Genomic DNA, 17,483 nt, shown 5'->3' with positions numbered 1-17,483 from the left:
TCTTCACTTCATTGAGAGATGAATGCCTAAATACAGGGTATTACTTGGAACAGCCCCTCCTTAGTTACACTATTGGCAGCCCACTGGACAGGTAAGAAGTGTCATAATACAAAGATATAAATACACATTGTACACATTTGAGGACATTTGGACATTCTGCTATTACCTGTCAAGATAATAATGGGATAGAAAAACTTTAAACAGTACCATTGGAAAGTATACAGGCAGGCCCTTGCACTACATGCTTTGGGGAATTCATCCATAAATCAGAGCACAAAACAGATGGGTATCGTGTGTATGGGTTTGTCAAAGTCAGCAGATAGATGATTGAGGATAGATAGAGAATTGGGATCAGCTGACTTAGCAGTTGGGGGAGGGAGGGTTACTAAAAATGATTGGGGGACACCACAAAAAAAAAGCCTCTGCCACTCTGCCTGAATTTAAACCTAAAATAACATTTCAAAACATTTTAGAGGGTGTTTGGGGTAAAGCACTACTATGCAGCAGATAAAATACATTGTTAAGTGACTACATGAGGTGAATATAGGGCCAGGAGAGAACATGCTGGGGAGGTTATTGAAGGCCAATCTGTATGAAGGACTAAAAAATTATTTACAGAACAATCCAGCATGCATGAGGAGAAAGGGGACATTCACAGCATATTACAATCATGGTAATTAGGGAATGAGGAAAGAAATACAATATATTATCAATCATTAAATACAATAAAATGTGATATTAAAGGATAAAAATCTTACCTTCATATACTCCTTCTGCAGGACCTGAATGATGGCAGAACAGGTCTCTGGGATAATGATCCCCAGAGCCTGGGGGGAGATGCCTGTCGAGAACTTGAGGTCCTGCAGGCTTCTCCCTGTCGCCAAGTACCGCAGTGTAGCGACCAGCCTCTGCTCCGGAGTGATGGCTTGCCTCATGCAGGTATCCTGCCTGCTGATATAGGGGGTCAGCGAAGCCAACAAACGGTGAAACACGGGGTCCGTCATCCTGAGAAAGTTCCTGAAATCATCAGGATTATTCTCACGGATCTCATGGAGCAAAGGCATATGACAGAACTGGTCACGCTGAAGCAACCAATTCTTGGTCCATGAACTCCTCCCCACCCTGTTCATGGACTGGACTTGTGTCAAGGTCAGGACCCCAACACCAAGCCCCCGCACAGCACGAACTCTACAAGGAGTACGCATACGCAACATGGCTAGAATACGGTCGGCTGCTCAGAACGAAGTAACAGAATGCACTGAAGAACAGCAAGGCCTGTGAAGAGCGACCTGAAAAACAGTAACGAACGAACAAGAACACAATGACAAGTCAAGGGTACTTTCTGCACGCACTGAAGAGCAGATACAAACCCACAAGCACAAACTGAACGGCAGAAAACGATCTGAAAGCCACGAGTCTGAAAAAGCGTGAATCGTCTCTCACCAAACTTTTACTAACACGAGATTAGCAAAAGGAGCCCAAAGGGTGCCGTGCTTGGTTCTGAACTGGCCTTTTCTAGTCTCGTCGTACGTGGTGTACGTGACCGCGTTGTCGGCGATCGGAAATTCCGACAACTTTGTTCGACTGTGTGTACGCAAAACAAGTTTGAGCCAACATCCGTCGGAAAAAATCCTAGGATTTTGTTGTCGGAATGTCCGAACAAAGTCCGACCATGTGTACGGGGCATAAGAGTTTCTCTTTGGTGCGGTAGTAGTGAAATTTAATGATGATATCCCTTGGGGGCCATCAGACGGTTTAGGAGCAAGGGACCGGTGGATACGGTCAAATTCCAGCCTGTTCACCGGGATCTCAGGGGCCAGATCCTGAAAGAAAGCAGTTGCTGTGCCTTGTAGGTCAGTGATAGTTTCAAGGACACCGCCGATGCGAAGATTATCCCTGCAGGGCCTATTACTGCATCCTCCAATTTATCCCTCATGGCCTCCAGTTCAGCACAGTGGCAGTCCATGCGTTGTTCCAACTGATTCGTGCAGTGGCCTATCTCTTTAAGACCCCTCACTAAATCAGAGGAAAGCTTTCGGGAGGCCATAGTGACCCCGTCCCTTACAATAGTGCGGAATTTGGCCAGCAAGCCATCAGAATCTGCGGGCAAATGACTCACCAGATCTGTGGGGAATTGTTGGAGACTGTCAGTGGGTGATGCTGGATCTGCTGCGGAGAGCTGAGTTGTGTAGGCTCCGGAGGTTTGGGCGCCATCTTTCCTTTGCCCTTGCCTGAAGCTGGGGAGGCCTTAACCGGTGTGGTATCGTCTGAAAAAAGAGATAGAGAGAATAGTTTAAAAAAGTGTTTCTTAACTCCAGTCCTCAAGGCGCCCCAACAGGTCATGTTTTCAGGATTTCCTCTATTTTGCACAGGTGATTTGATGAAACGGCTGTGGTAATTAGTAAGGCAGTGAAACTGATCAAATCACCCGTGCAAAATAATTGGAATCCTGAAAACATGACCTGCTGGGATGTCTTGAGGACTGGAGTTGAGAAACACTGGTTTAGAATATTTATAGATGTACCAGAAATGTAGGTCAGGTCAGGCACTGTGAAGTATTTTATAGACAAAACATAGCCAGCCAGCTGAACTTTATTCAGAGGTCAGTTGGAGAACAGTGGAGAAAACAATTGACATAAATGGGTGTCAAATGAAGAATGGTTGGCAGTATAGTAAAGTCTTGCAACTGCATTTATAATAGACTATAATGATGGAAGTATTTTAAGTGTGAATGAAAAAAAGAAAAATAAACTGTAGGTTTCATCAGTTGAATTGAGCAATTGTAAGGACAAAGACAGAGAATCTATAAAATGTAGCTGTCTGTAAAATAAATGCTATTTATTATTATGATAAAAGATTGCAGTGCATACAGTACATAACACATTTACCCCAATTTTTTTCCTTCGTATGTGTATAAATTTTTGTTTTTACTCTGTTGTTCCAGATGGAATTTACACACTGACCACTGAAGATGGAGTGATCTACCAGACCTTCTGTGATATGACAACCAATGGTGGAGGTTAGACACTTGTGGCAAGTGTACATGAGAACAACATGAATGGGAAATGCACACCAGGAGATCGCTGGTCCAGCCAGCAGGGAAACAACCCCAATAATCCAGCTGGCGAAGGAAACTGGGCAAATTATGCCACATTTGGGCTACCAGATGGTGCAACCAGCGATGATTACAAAGTATTACAATTAATTTTATTAAAAAAAAATAGAACTATTACAATGCATTTTAAGGATATCATAGAACTAATATTTTTGATTAAGCCTATGCTTATACCATATAAGATAAGACATTTTTGTAAATTCTTGCTTCTTTTTGTTTGGAGGTCTATGCATATTGTTACTGTGTTTGCAGCAGATTCTAAACTATTCTCCTATGATCTGAAAACACTGTAAACCTACCTGTTCATACAGAGACTCTCAAACATAAATGATAAATAATTTGTGTTTTAGAATCCAGGAAATTATGATATTACTGCCAAAGATATAGGTTTATGGCATGTTCCCAATAACACACCCTTGTCTCTGTGGAGGAATTCATCTCTTTTGAGATATATCGTACAGCCAACAGTTTCTTTACACATGAGGGTGGTAACCTCTTCCGGCTTTACAAGGTAAATAGTTTATTGAATAAAAGAGGCTGCTATTCTTTTTATAAGTGTTGTAGCTGTCACTACAAAGGCATATTCATTGAGTTGCAAAGTTCTTAGAAAAATCTGAACACTTCCTATCCCCTCTAAATTTCAACTAATGCCCCGTACACACGGTTGGACATTGATCGGACATTCCGACAACAAAATCCTAGGATTTTTTCCGACGGATGTTGGCTCAAACTTGTCTTGCATACACACGGTCGAACAAAGTTGTCAGAAAATCCGATCATTCTGAACGCGGTGACATAAAACACATACGTCGGGACTATAAACGGGGCAGTAGCCAATAGCTTTCATCTCTTTATTCATTCTGAGCATGCGTGGCACTTTGTGCGTCGGATTTGTGTACACACGATCGGAAATTCCGACAACTGATTTTGTTGTCGGAAAATTTTATAGCCTGCTCTCAAACTTTGTGTGTCGGAAAATACGATGGAAAATGTGTGATGGAGCCTACACACGGTCGGAATTTCCGACAACAAGGTCCTATCACACATTTTCCGTCGGAAAATCCGACCGTGTGTACGGGGCATTAACAGGTGAATGAAATAAAACAGGGCAAGGAGAAAAGCTCTAGCCCACTCACTATCCATAGTGCCAGTTAGAATTGATTCTCTCGTAATTTGGTTCAGTAAAGTGATATCTTACCGAGGGTTACTGCACTTTGCTGCTTCAGTTGATTAATGAAAAAAGCTGTATGCATAGTGCAGTACTGTATAGCAATCTGTCACATTTTAGCCTGTCATAGTCAAACTAGCTATATGTAAATTCTTGGTTTCTATGGCTTATGAAATGTCTGCCTAGTCATTGCATTTTTCTCAGTCCTAATAAATAAGACCATTATGGCTATGGATGTATATTTTGCAGTTTCTTTGTGTATTTTGTTTTATGTGAATAGCCAAAGTTAATTAAAACAGTACAGATATACATAGGTGATGGAATGAAATCAGAGAAATTTACCGCTAGGACATTTATACCAAATTCTGTTGACACTTTGCTTTGTGCACCATGGATAGTGTGGTGTTAGTTACTACAAGAGTCTTAATTAGTTTATGTAGTAAGTACATATCAATGATTTGAACCAATGTTTTTACCTTACTGATAGAAATACCCTTTGGTGTACAATATTGGAGCCTGTTTGAAACATAATGGACCTGCTGTTCCGTTGTTTATGACTTTGGAAGTGCCGAGAAGACAAAAGCTTACTACTCACCATCTGGAGCAAGTAAGATCATAATAAATACCCAATAATCCTTTTATCTGTGAATTCTGTAAAATGACGTCACAATGTTAATGCACCTTTCTTACTCTACAGGAGAATTCACAGTTGGCTATTATTCCGAGCTATTAACTCAGAAAGAGCACCCCTGGCTTTGTGCGCTGATGTAAAAGTGACAGGCTGCAATGTAGAGCATGTAAGCATTAGTAATTCTTTAATATTGGCCCAATTATGCCCCGTACACACGGTCGGACTTTGTTCGGACATTCCGACAACAAAATCCTAGGATTTTTTCCAACGGATGTTGACTCAAACTTGTTTTGCGTACACATGGTCGCACAAAGTTGTCGGAATTTCGGATCGCCAACAACGCGGTGACGTCAAGCACGTACGACAAGACTAGAAAAGGCCAGTTCAGAACCAAGCGCGGCACCCTTTGGGCTCCTTTTGCTAATCTCGTGTTAGTAAAAGTTTGGTGAGAGACGATTCGCGCTTTTTCAGACTCGTGGCTTTCAGATCGTTTTCTGCCGTTCAGTTTGTGCTTGTGGGTTTGTATCTGCTCTTCAGTGCATGCAAGCAAGTTCCGCGTGACTTAGTCATTGTGTTCTTGTGCGTTAGTTACTGTTTTTCAGGTCGCTCTTCACAGGCCTTGCTGTTCTTCAATGCGTTCTGTTACTTCGTTCTGAGCAGCCGACCGTTTTCTAGCCATGTTACGTATGCGTACTCCTCGTAGAGTTCGTGCTGTGCGGGGGCTTGGTGTTGGGGTCCTGACCTTGACACAAGCCCAGTCCATGAACAGGGTGGGGAGGAGTTCATGGACCAAGAATTGGTTGCTTCAGCGTGACCAGTTCTCTCATATGCCTTTGCTCCGTGAGATCCATGAGAATAATCCTGATGATTTCAGGAACTTTCTCAGGATGACGGACCCCGTGTTTCACCGTTTGTTGGCTTCGCTGTCCCCTTATATTAGCAGGCAGGATACCTGCATGAGGCTGGTCGCTACCCTGCGGTACTTGGCGACAGGGAGAAGCCTGCAGGACCTCAAGTTCTCGACAGGCATCTCCCCCCAGGCTCTGGGGATCATTATCCCAGAGACCTGTTCTGCCATCATCCAGGTCCTGCAGAAGGAGTATATGAAGGTAAGATTTTTATCCTTTAATATCACTTTTTATTGTATTTAATGTTTGATAATATATTGTATTTCTTTCCTCATTCCCTAATTACCATGATTGTAATATGCTGGGAATGTCCCCTTTCTCCTCATGCATGCTGGATTGTTCTGTAAATAATTTTTTAGTCCTTCATACAGATTGGCCTTCAATAACCTCCCCAGCATGTTCTCTCCTGGCCCTATATTCACCTCATGTAGTCACTTAACAATGTATTTTATCTGCTCCATAGTAGTGCTTTACCCCGAACACCCCCTAAAATGTTTAGAAATGTGATTTGTGCTTTAAAATCAGGCAGAGGGCCAGAAGCTTTTTTTTGTAGTGTCCCCAAATCATTTTTATTAACCCTCCCTCCCCGCAACTGCTAAGTCAGCTGATCCCAATTCTCTATCTATCCTCAATCATCTATCTGCTGACTTTGCCAAACCCATACACACTATACCCATCTCTTTAGTGGTCAGATTTATGGATGAATTCCCCAAAGCATGTAGTGCAAGGGCCTGCCTGTATACTTTCCAATGGTACTGTTTAAAGTTTTTCTATCCCATTATTATCTTGACAGGTAATAGCATAATGTCCAAATGTCCTCAAATGTGTACAATGTGTATTTATATCTTTGTATTATGACACTTCTTACCTGTCCAGTGGGCTGCCAATAGTGTAACTAAGGAGGGGCTGGTCAAAGTAATACACATTATTTAGGCATTCATCTCTCAATGAAGTGGAGAGGGTTACCTGTCCAAGATTACCCCCCCTATAATGTTAGAAATGGCCCATGGGGGGGGGTATGATAGGTGTACCTTATACTTTGTTGTTGTTTAATTCCCCTTACTAAATGCTATCTGGAGGTTGGCCAAGAATGTTTGTCTAATCTGCTTGCCATGTTTGTGTGCAAAAATAGTAATTTTTTTTTTCCCCTCAACAGTTTCCTTCCACGCCACAGGAATGGCAGACTGTGGCCTCCCACTTTGCCCAGCGGTGGGACTTTTCTAACTGCGGAGGGGCAATTGATGGGAAACACGTCCACATCGTCCCACCACCCAACTCAGGGTCGTACTTTTTCAGCTATAAGGTGTTCAATAGTATTGTGATGTTGGCGGTGGTGTCGGCTAATAACGACTTCTTGTATGTGGACGTGGGGAAGAATGGCCGGATGTCCAATGGTGGAGTCATCGCCCAGACGGAATTTTACAGGCATCTCCAGAATGGCAGCTTGGACTTGCCACCTCCAGAGGACAATGTGGAAGGACTCCCATTCGTGTTCGTTGTTGATGAAGCGTTTGCGCTGGGGGACCATCTTATGCGGCCATTCCCTATGAGGACCCTCACCCCGGAACAGAGGGTTTTTAATTACCGGCTGGCCAGAGCCCGAAGAGTGGTGGAGAACACATTTGGAATCCTGGCCTGCCGGTTCCGCCAATTTCTGACACCCATCCATATGGCAGAGTATAAACTTAATCATATAATCATGGCGTGCTGTATTCTCCATAACTTTTTACGCAAACATTCGGCCAACTATGCTGGCTCAGTTGGGCCTGAGGCCGGAATGATACCTGAAACAACACTGACGGCGATTGAAAGTGGCCGTCCTGGCTTGCCCTCCCTGAGTGCCCGTGATGTCCGGTTACGATACCTGGAGTTCTTTGCGGGTAGGGGGGCCATCAATATGCCAGCAAATTTGTGAAACCTTTATCAAATAAAAAAACAAAAAAAAAGAAAATCTTTGTGGACATTTACTGCTTGTGTTTGTTTTAGCTGACCCTGACAGAAATGTGTGGAGTCTAGAAAATGGCGTGATTGTGTAACCTTATACAAAGCACTGTTGGGTGTTATTTACTAAAGGCAAAGACACTTTGCACTACAAGTGCACTTGAAACTGCAATGAAACTGCACTTGTAGTGCAAAGAAGATTTGCCCTTAGGAACTAACCCCCATTTTCACAGAAAACACCAATTACATCACCACCAAAGTGTTTTAGCGTTGACACAATAATCCACACATTCTTGATGAACAAACTTTTTAATACCTGCACAATCACATGTGCATTTAGAAAAGGTTTTTCAAACAAACCAACATGTTTGTTGTATAACAATTTTTGGGGTAGCATTATCAAAAATATAAATGTCCATTTAAGATAAAACAGGCATGTGTAAAACCAACAAGAAAGACACAAATCTTGAACTTACAAAGTTCACTTCTGATAGAATTTGAAGGCAATATCAGACATGAGTATTTATGAGCTGTGTTTGATATTGCGTTCAGATGGGGTGAAGTCACCCCAGGAAAAGCCAAATTTGGAAGATGCACACCAATTTACGAATGTCAACATGTGCTAGCTGCCATCACGGGGGATCAAGGGACGTGTTTTGGGGGAGAAACCCCTTCCTCTCAGCTACTTTATTATTGAGGAAGGGGTTGCACCCCCAAAACGCGTCCATTGATCTCCCGTGATGGCAGATAGCACATGTTGGCACACTGCGTGCATCCTCCAAATTTGGCTTTTCGAAAAATCACAAAAACATTTTTCACATTGTAGCACACAAAAAAACAAAGGGATTTGGAGGGGCTTTAAACTCGCCCCAAAACATCAATGATGTTTTTATTTTTTTGAATAACATCATTGATGTTTTTCTTGAGGTTTTCCAATTGTAAATTACACCCCATGATCTCCCCGATCAGGATCTGGGCACTTTCTGATGTGAAAGGATCTGGATCCACAACATCACGATCACCTAAAAAGAGAGGAACCCAAAAAAAAACAGGTATCAAAAATATGCCGGCATCCATCTCTTACCTGAGCCTGTGGTCGCAGACACTCACCTGTTGTGGTGACTAGTTCCACCACATCTTCTTCCTCCTCCTGCTCAGCTTGTGTTGGGGGTATTTCCCCTTCTTTCAGAGGTGGGGGTCTCTGGTCTCCTCGGATGAGGGGTGTCCTCCGAGTCTTTTCTCCCCTATGTAAAACAAAATGGTATACTTAGCACACAGATATTTGATGGCAGAACTAGAAATAGGAAACATTGCTTGGAAGTGGGGTACAATTGTCAATTTTAGCAGAGTTCCAAAATGTAGCATTTTCAGTGTCCTTTGTCAAGCTTCAATACTTTACCTGTTTGGTACAAGCTTCACAGATGTAGCCCCCCCCATAGTATACACTGGAGCACCTGTGTGGCCCCCTAATAAAAATGGTGTTCTTTTGTCCCACACTAGTGCTCCAGTGTCCAGATGTGAAAACAGCTGCTGAGTGTCCTCTTCTTACACAGAATCTAGTTTGCATTTCATTCTAGTAACAAAGCCATCTACACAACCAAATTCGTTTCAGACAAGTATAGGGCGTAAAAATGGTGGCCAAATGCATATGGCCTAAACAATAGTGTTTTATAGGCCGAAAGAAAAATGTTTGATACGAACGAATAATGTGCCCATGAACATGAAAGTTGCTATTTTAAACTGTACAACAGTTCAGAAAAGCACATGGAGCAGCACGAACGTAATAAACACATAAAGAATAGGAACACAGCACAACTACTTACTTTTTTGCAGCACTCTCCGGATCTTTCTGTACTGCTCATGTTCTCGTAATTTAAGGTCCGACCATCGCTTCCTGAGCTGATCTTTCGATCGTTGTACCCCGAATTTCCGGTGCAGACTCTTGACCACTTTCACAATGATCTTGGCTTTTCTGACATTGGGGTTGGGGTAAGGTCCATACTTTCCATCATAGTCGGCCTTCTTCAGGATGTCGACCATCTCCAACATCTCCCCAAAGGACATATTTGAGGCCTTAAATCTACTCCTTCTGGGTTGGGACGTTTCCGGATACGGGCTTTTCTCCTCCTCCTCGTTGCTACAATTAGCACGCACCTGCTGTGTCTCCGCCATGTGCTCTTCCCCCACTGCACAGAACGAAAAGGGGCGGGGAATAGACTAGAAAGAACGTCAGGGGCGGGCGAAGTTACATGCATGCGCAGTGTGTATAAAGCGTAACACGCATGCGTATTACGTACGATCTGTGAGTGGAGGAGGGAGCATCGGAGGTGTTGATCGTGATAACGAAGGTAAGATCTAAACTTGGGCCTATACTGCTTCGAAATGGAAGCCTATATTGTAACAAGATTAGGGGAGTTTGGCCTGACCTTAGGGTTTGTCTTGTGTTTTGTCTTGCAGAGAAAATGGATGGCTTCAACGACCACAATTTCCTAACCCTGTTCATAGACAAAGACAGGGAGCTGCCCTGTCTGTGGCAAGTGAGACATCCCCATTACAATAATAAACAAAAGAGGCAGGCAGCTCTGGAGAAACTGCTGGAGTTGGTGAAGCCGGTGGTCCCCACAGCAACCATCCCTTATTTAAAAAACAAAATTGGTGGCCTGAGGAGCACTTATCTTAGGGAGCGCAAGAAGGTCACAGATTCCCAGAGGTCCGGAGCTGCAGCAGATATTTATGTCCCCAGGCTGTGGTACTATGAGAGACTGCGATTTCTGTCAGACCACACTGAAGTCAGGGAATCCCTCTCTACTCTTCCTTCCACGCTTCCTTCCACCCCAGCTGAGACTTCCGATGTCCTTCCAGCCAGGAAGAAGTGGAGGAGCCCAGCTGGAGTCAGGTATAGCATTATTCTACAGATTTCTGGTCAATAAATAAATGATGTTTACTAGATGTTCTTATTGATCACTAATTGCTGATTTAAAAAAGTGTTTTACATATTAATAGACAGTAGTGGGCACCCAAAATTGGTAAAAGAAAGAAAAATGCTGGGCTCAGAATTATAGTCTGTTATATTTGTTAACATTCAATTTGCAACAGTCAGGAGGTTAAAATTGTGTGTGACTGATGAAGAAAATTCTAAAACTATGTCCCTTTTTCATACACAGGAAGACCTCAGCCAGGAGGAAGCTGTGGAATGTGGCAGTCAGGAGGAGGCAGGGATTAGTGGCAGCCAGGAGGAGGCGGGGCTAAGTGTCAGCCAAGAGAAGCCTGGGACAAGTCGCAGCCTGACTGAATCTCAGGTTTCTCCCCTCCGCCTTACATATAAAAGAGCGAGGAAGGTGACTCCCATGCAGGATTCAGCGCTCAGGCTAATTCAGGAGGCTTCGGCGTCCCTCCGAGCCTTACCCACTCCTGAAGAGGCCTTTGCCTGCATGGCTGCCACCAAACTGCAGGGCATGCAGGAGGGTCAACGCCTCCTGTGTGAGCAACTTATTTATAAAGTCCTAACTAAGGGGGTGAGTGGGGAACTAACACCCAAGACCGACGTGATTGAGTTGCACCATCCTCCTCCTCCTCCTGCTGCCACAACTCCACCACCAGAGCCACCGCGTGGAAGGAAGCGTGGAAAGAAGACAAGAGAGCGATTGCCCTGGGTTCAGTCTGGTCTGACAGAAGATGCAGTCTCTTGTATGACCACAGCCTGGGGACACAGATGTCATCTGCTGCTTTCCGGATCTCTGGGACTTCTGGACCAGACTGCCCTCCCTTAGATAAGGACTCCTCAGGCCACCAATTTTGCTTTTAAATAATTGATGTCTGCCCTGGGGGTCCAAGGCTTCACCAATTTCTGCAGTTTCTCCAGCGTTGCCTCCCTCTTTGTCTAGTTGTGAGGCCTTAATAAAAATTTTTTGGGGGGAAATTCTACTCTCCTGTGTGTGTTTTCATCCAAAAAGGACAGTTTGTTGGTGACGATTCAGGTACCTTTCTAACATAAAATGTGAAATTAACAAGGGACACCAACACCAAACAATCTCCTACAGATTAAATATAACAACATATCAATGATGTTGTGGTAACTTGACACAAAAAATACACACCAAAATGTTCTGGAGTACAAATGAAAATCCCCCCCCAAAAAAAAACACTCTTAAAAAAAATACAAACACAAAAAAAATAATCTACATTAAACCCAAAAAAAAACCCACCAAAATAATGTTGTCAGATGTGAGAAATCAAAATATATTGAGGGAATCACGATAAATAGTAACGAAATAAGTTTGTGAGAAGTGTGTGTGAATATGAGTAGCAAAACTACTTAATTCTTGTCACATTATAAAGAAGAAGAGAGTGCGCTGTATTAAACCATTTTTAACATTGCAGCGTGACGAAAGTGCTGTATCCATTGCGAATGCTAAGTTTACCAGACCGAGCTGTTCCGTGTCGGAATTTCTTCTGAGCATGCGTGGCACTTTGTGCATTGGAACAGGCCACACACGGTCGGAATTGACGCAATCGGATTTTGTTGTCGGAAAATTTTATCTCCTGCTCTCAAACTTTGTGTGTCGGAAAATCCGATGGAAAATGTCCGATGGAGCCCACACACGGTCGGAATTTCTGGCAACACGCTCCGATCGGACATTTTACATCGGAAAATCCGACCGTGTGTACGGGGCATTAGATTGATGCATTAAAGGCAAATAAGCTGATGGCTTTGAATGGGAATTTTCCCTTAGCTTAGTGAAGAGGTGAAACTGTGCTGACTTCCCTTTTTTCCTTGGTATCCATGGTCTTTTTTCCTTGGTATTCTTTGCAAAGTGAATTTTGACCCCAATCTATGCAAAACGTTGCTGACTTCACTCATCCAATCATGTGCAGACAAAAATACAGTCTTTTTTCCTTGGTATTCTTTGAATTTTCACCACATTCTATGGAAAAATTCACTTGCAAGGTTGAAATTCCTTTCCAAAGTGAACAGCCTATTTGCCTTTAATAAATTAAAGCCCATGGCTTTCTTGTATGTAGGCACACGTTTTTGCCACAGAAAGCATAGAATTTATGAAACAAAAAAAAAGAAAGCATAGAAAGCCTTTGTTGTACATTATACACTTATAGGATCTAGTATTTGTGAGACATCTGTATACAGTAGATGCGTTATATGTTAATATTTATGTTGCATATCTTGCTTATGAGAGGGAGGAAATAGGGGTCATTGCAAGAGGACAAAGACAAAAGTATTACCATATTTATCGGCGTATAACACGCACCGGTGTATAACACGCACCCCAATTTAGGAGGGAATTTTAAGGAAAAAAAAACTTTTAGGAGGGAAGTTGAAGGGAAAAAAACTTACATTTAAATGCCCATCATTGCAGCCTTCTCAGTGCAGCCTTGCCTCAGTGCAGCCATGTCAGTGCAGCCTTGTCAGTGCAGCCTTGTCAGTGCAGCCTTCCCCAGTGCAGCCTTGTCAGTGCAGCCTTGCCCCAGTGCAGCCATGTCAGTGCAGCCATGTCAGTGCAGCCTTGTCAGTGCAGCCTTGTCAGTGCAGCCTTCCCCAGTGCAGCCTTGTCAGTGCAGCCTTCCCCATAGCAGCATTGTCAGTGCAGCCTTCCCCAGTGCAGCCTTGTCAGTGCAGCCTTCCCCAGTGCAGCCTTGTCAGTGCAGCCTTCCCCAGTGCAGCCTTGCCCCAGTGCAACCTTGCATCCTGTGATCCCTGCCATCCTGGGCTTCAAAATCGCTGACCGCGATTTGAAAATGGCGCCGCCGGCGCCGAAATACACAGAGCCGGTCCTCGGCTCTTCCTGGCGGCTCTCGTTCACTTTCGGCTCCACTCGTAGTCCCGAGCGGCTAGGTTCGGGCGGCGCTCGAGTGAAGCCGAAAGTAGCCGAGAAGAGCCGAGGACTGGCTCTGTGTATTTCGGCGCCGGCGGCGCCATTTTTAAATCGCGGTCGGCGATTTTGAATATGTGACAGCTCAGGATTGCAGGGGGTCGGCGTATAACACGCACCTGCGATTTTCCCCTGATTTTAAGGGGAAAAAAGTACGTGTTATACGCCGATAAATACGGTAATTATCAACTACCATTTATGGAAAAATAATTTATCTGAAATTTGAAAGGCTGCATATTATATGCGTAACAGATTTAGTTGTAATGAGTTCATCTTGGACCACAGAGCAGTACTGCTATTTCCAAATCGTATCCTCAATGATCTTTAGGAAAACAGGGTAATGCTGAAAGGTCCAAAGCAGGTGAAATATTTAATACTGTGTGTACTGAATCAGCAGGTAATGCCTACAGTTCACAGAGTATATCAAGAGCTTTGAGTTTCATACCACATGAGAGGACTTTTTTTAAAGCAACTTTTATAATTTATTTGCATAAAATTGTATTTTTAATTAAAGCTGAATGTGGGGATAAGAAAATATTATCTAAATACAAGAGGCATGTGTATTATTGTATCTTCTTGAATCTTGTTGTGCTTTGCGTATTTCTTGTTGATCTGTGCAGTAATCTAGCGTAAAAGACCAGTTACTGCTGCTCTCCCTCCTCCTCTTCAAATTATTATTCTAAGTTGTGCAAGGAGGCTTTATTGCTAATCAGTTGTTAATATGTTATGCTTCTATCACTCATTCTTAGCACTGCATTGGAGGAGCTGGATACATGGCAGAAGGAGCACCTCGTCAGTGCGGAGACTTTGCATCCTTGAACTGGGATGGCTATGGAACCCACAATGGATGGAGTTCCACCAAGGAGATCACTGAGGCAGCTGTCCTACTGTTCTATCGTTAATTTGTAAACAGTTGACCCTATTCTTCCCTCAACAGTTTTTGTTTTCTTCAATAAAGTATAGAGTATACAGTGGGGACGGAAAGTATTCAGACCCCCTTAATTTTTTCACTCTTTGTTATATTGCAGCCATTTGCTAAAATCATTTAAGTTCATTTTTTTCCTCATTAATGCACACACAGCACCCCATATTGACAGAAAAACACAGAATTGTTGACATTTTTGCAGATTTATTAAAAAAGAAAAACTGAAATATCACATGGTCCTAAGTATTCAGACCCTTTGCTCAGTATTTAGTAAAAGCCCCTTTTGATCTAATACAGCCATGAGACTTTTTGGGAAAGATGCAACAAGTTTTTCACACCCGGATTTGGGGATCCTCTGCCATTCCTCCTTGCAGATCCTCTCCAGTTCTGTCAGGTTGGATGGTAAACGTTGGTGGACAGCCATTTTTAGGTCTCTCCAGAGATGCTCAATTGGGTTTAAGTCAGGGCTCTGGCTGGGCCATTCAAGAACAGTCACAGGGTTGTTGTGAAGCCACTCCTTCATTATTTTAGCTGTGTGCTTAGGGTCATTGCCTTGTTAGAAGGTAAACCTTCGGCCCAGTCTGAGGTCCTGAGCACTTTGGAGAAGGTTTTTGTCCAGGATATCCCTATACTTGGCCGCAGTCAGCTTTCCCTCGATTGCAACCAGTCGTCCTGTCCCTGCAGCTGAAAAACACCCCCACAGCATGATGCTGCCACCACAATGCTTCACTGTTGGGACTGTATTGGACAGGTGATGAGCAGTGCCTGGTTTTCTCCACACATACTGCTTAGAATTTAGGCCAAAAAGTTCTATCTTGGTCTCATCAGACCAGAGAATCTTATTTCTCACCATCTTGGAGTCCTTCAGGTGTTTTTTTAGCAAACTCCATGCAGGCTTTCATTTGTCTTGCACTGAGGAGAGGCTTCCGTCGGGCCACCCACCATAAAGCCCCGACTGGTGGAGGGCTGCAGTGATGGTTGACTTTCTACAACTTTCTCCCATCTCCTGACTGCATCTCTGGAGCTCAGCCACAGTGATCTTTGGGTTCTTCTTTACCTCTCTCACCAAGGCTCTTCTCCCCCGATAGCTCAGTTTGGCCGGACGGCCAGCTCTAGGAAGGGTTCTGGTCATCCCAAACATATTCCATTTAAGGATTATGGAGGCCACTGTGCACTTAGGAACCTTAAGTGCAGCAGAATTTTTTTGCAACCTTGGCCAGATCTGTGCCTTGCCACAATTCTGTCTCTGAGCTCTTCAGGCAGTTAATTTGACCTCATGATTCTCATTTGCTCTGACATGCACTGTGAGCTGTGAGGTCTTATATAGACAGGTGTGTGGTTTTCCTAATCAAGTCCAGTCAGTATAATCAAACACAGCTGGACTCAAATGAAGGTGTAGAACCATCTCAAGGATGATCAGAAGAAATGGACAGCACCTGAGTTAAATATATGAGTGTCATATCAAAGGGTCTGAATACTTAGGACCGTGTGATTTTTTCAGTTTTTCTTTTTTAATAAATCTGCAAAAATGTCAACAATTCTGTGTTTTTCTGTCAATATGGGGTGCTGTATGTACATTAATGAGGAAAAAAAAGAACTTAAATGATTTTAGAAAATGGCTGCAATATAACAAAGAGTGAAAAATTTAAGGGGGTCTGAATACTTTCTGTCCCCACTGTATTTCTTTGAAAGCTATTTTACTCTCGCCTTATTAAAATGTTATCCATCAAAATGACTCAGATTAAGAAAACAAAATCCAGCATAAACCTCATTACATTTTGTGGGAAATAGGAGCAAATAGTGTGCATAAAGCTATGCTTACCTTAGACTACTTCAATGATTAAATGTAGTACAGTGATATTCATTGAGCAATTTCAGTGTATGTCTGGGGTAAGGAGACTCCCTGCTTATTCAGCTTGGCTAAAATGGTATTCAGTCAATGGGGTGAACAAAGAGAAGGGAGAAGAAGCGTTTATTAGAAAAACTTGGTTTTATAGAAAGATCTGCAAAATTTAAATGTAGTTCCTTTTTTTTGTAGGAATATAGTATTTTTAGAGTATGGCTTAAAAGTTAAACATGAAGATTGGGTCATATCTCTGTAAAGTCTCTTCCAGGAATGATAATAAAAGTTAAAGTGCTTCTAAAGGCTGATGTTTTTTTACCTGAAGGTAAAATACCTTGAGTATGCAGCTGCCCCTGCAGCCCCTCAAATACTTACCTGAGCCCGATTTCTATGCAGCGATGTGCACGAGAGCAGCTGCTCTCACAGGTCTCTGCATCCTCATTGACTGAGAGACAACAGTAGGAGTCATTGGTGGAAAGGGAGACACTAAGCCCTGTTCTGTATGTCTTATGGACACATGAGTGGGGCTTGGAAGCGAGCAAGCACGAGTGCTCCCATAGCAAGCAGCTTCCTATGGGGCACCTGAAGAAGGGATGGGGCCAGGAGTGTCGGCAGGGGGACCCCAGAAGTGGAGGATGGGGGCTGCTCTGTGTAAAACCATTACACAAAGCAGGTAAGTAAACATGTTTGTTATTTTTGTTTTTTTAAGTTTGAATAGTAGTAGGTTGCGCTAGTGCATTGGTTAATGTACTAGACCATATACCAGTAATCATACAATCATATTAAATTAAGTGCTCAGTGCAAAAGAATACGTTACATGTACAACAATAAACATAGGTGAATATATTAATTTAAAAGTCCATAAATTCTTCTGTGGTAAATTCCTGTAGTGAATTGCCAAAACTTGCCACCATCACCATAAACAGATATGAGAAGTTACACCCGATATGATGTGTGGTAAGAATTCCTACTCACCAGAAGAACATGACCTCTTTAACTAAGAAAAGGTCAAAATAGGCTTTGTTTGCGGGTCTTTGCACTTGCTTCTATGATTACTGGGGATGAAC

At 43.1% G+C, this 17,483-nt stretch overlaps 1 pseudogene; it reads left to right on the top strand.

The window, feature by feature from the left end:
• LOC141106040 (intelectin-1-like) overlaps positions 1 to 16,080 on the top strand; it is a 52,830-nt pseudogene extending 36,750 nt beyond the window's left edge.
• Positions 16,081 to 17,483: the final 1,403 nt, after the last annotated feature.

The sequence above is a fragment of the Aquarana catesbeiana genome, linkage group LG08 (assembly GCF_042186555.1).
Source record: "Aquarana catesbeiana isolate 2022-GZ linkage group LG08, ASM4218655v1, whole genome shotgun sequence".
Classification (NCBI taxonomy): Eukaryota; Metazoa; Chordata; class Amphibia; order Anura; family Ranidae; genus Aquarana; species Aquarana catesbeiana.
This window is presented reverse-complemented; position numbering and strand designations above follow the sequence as displayed.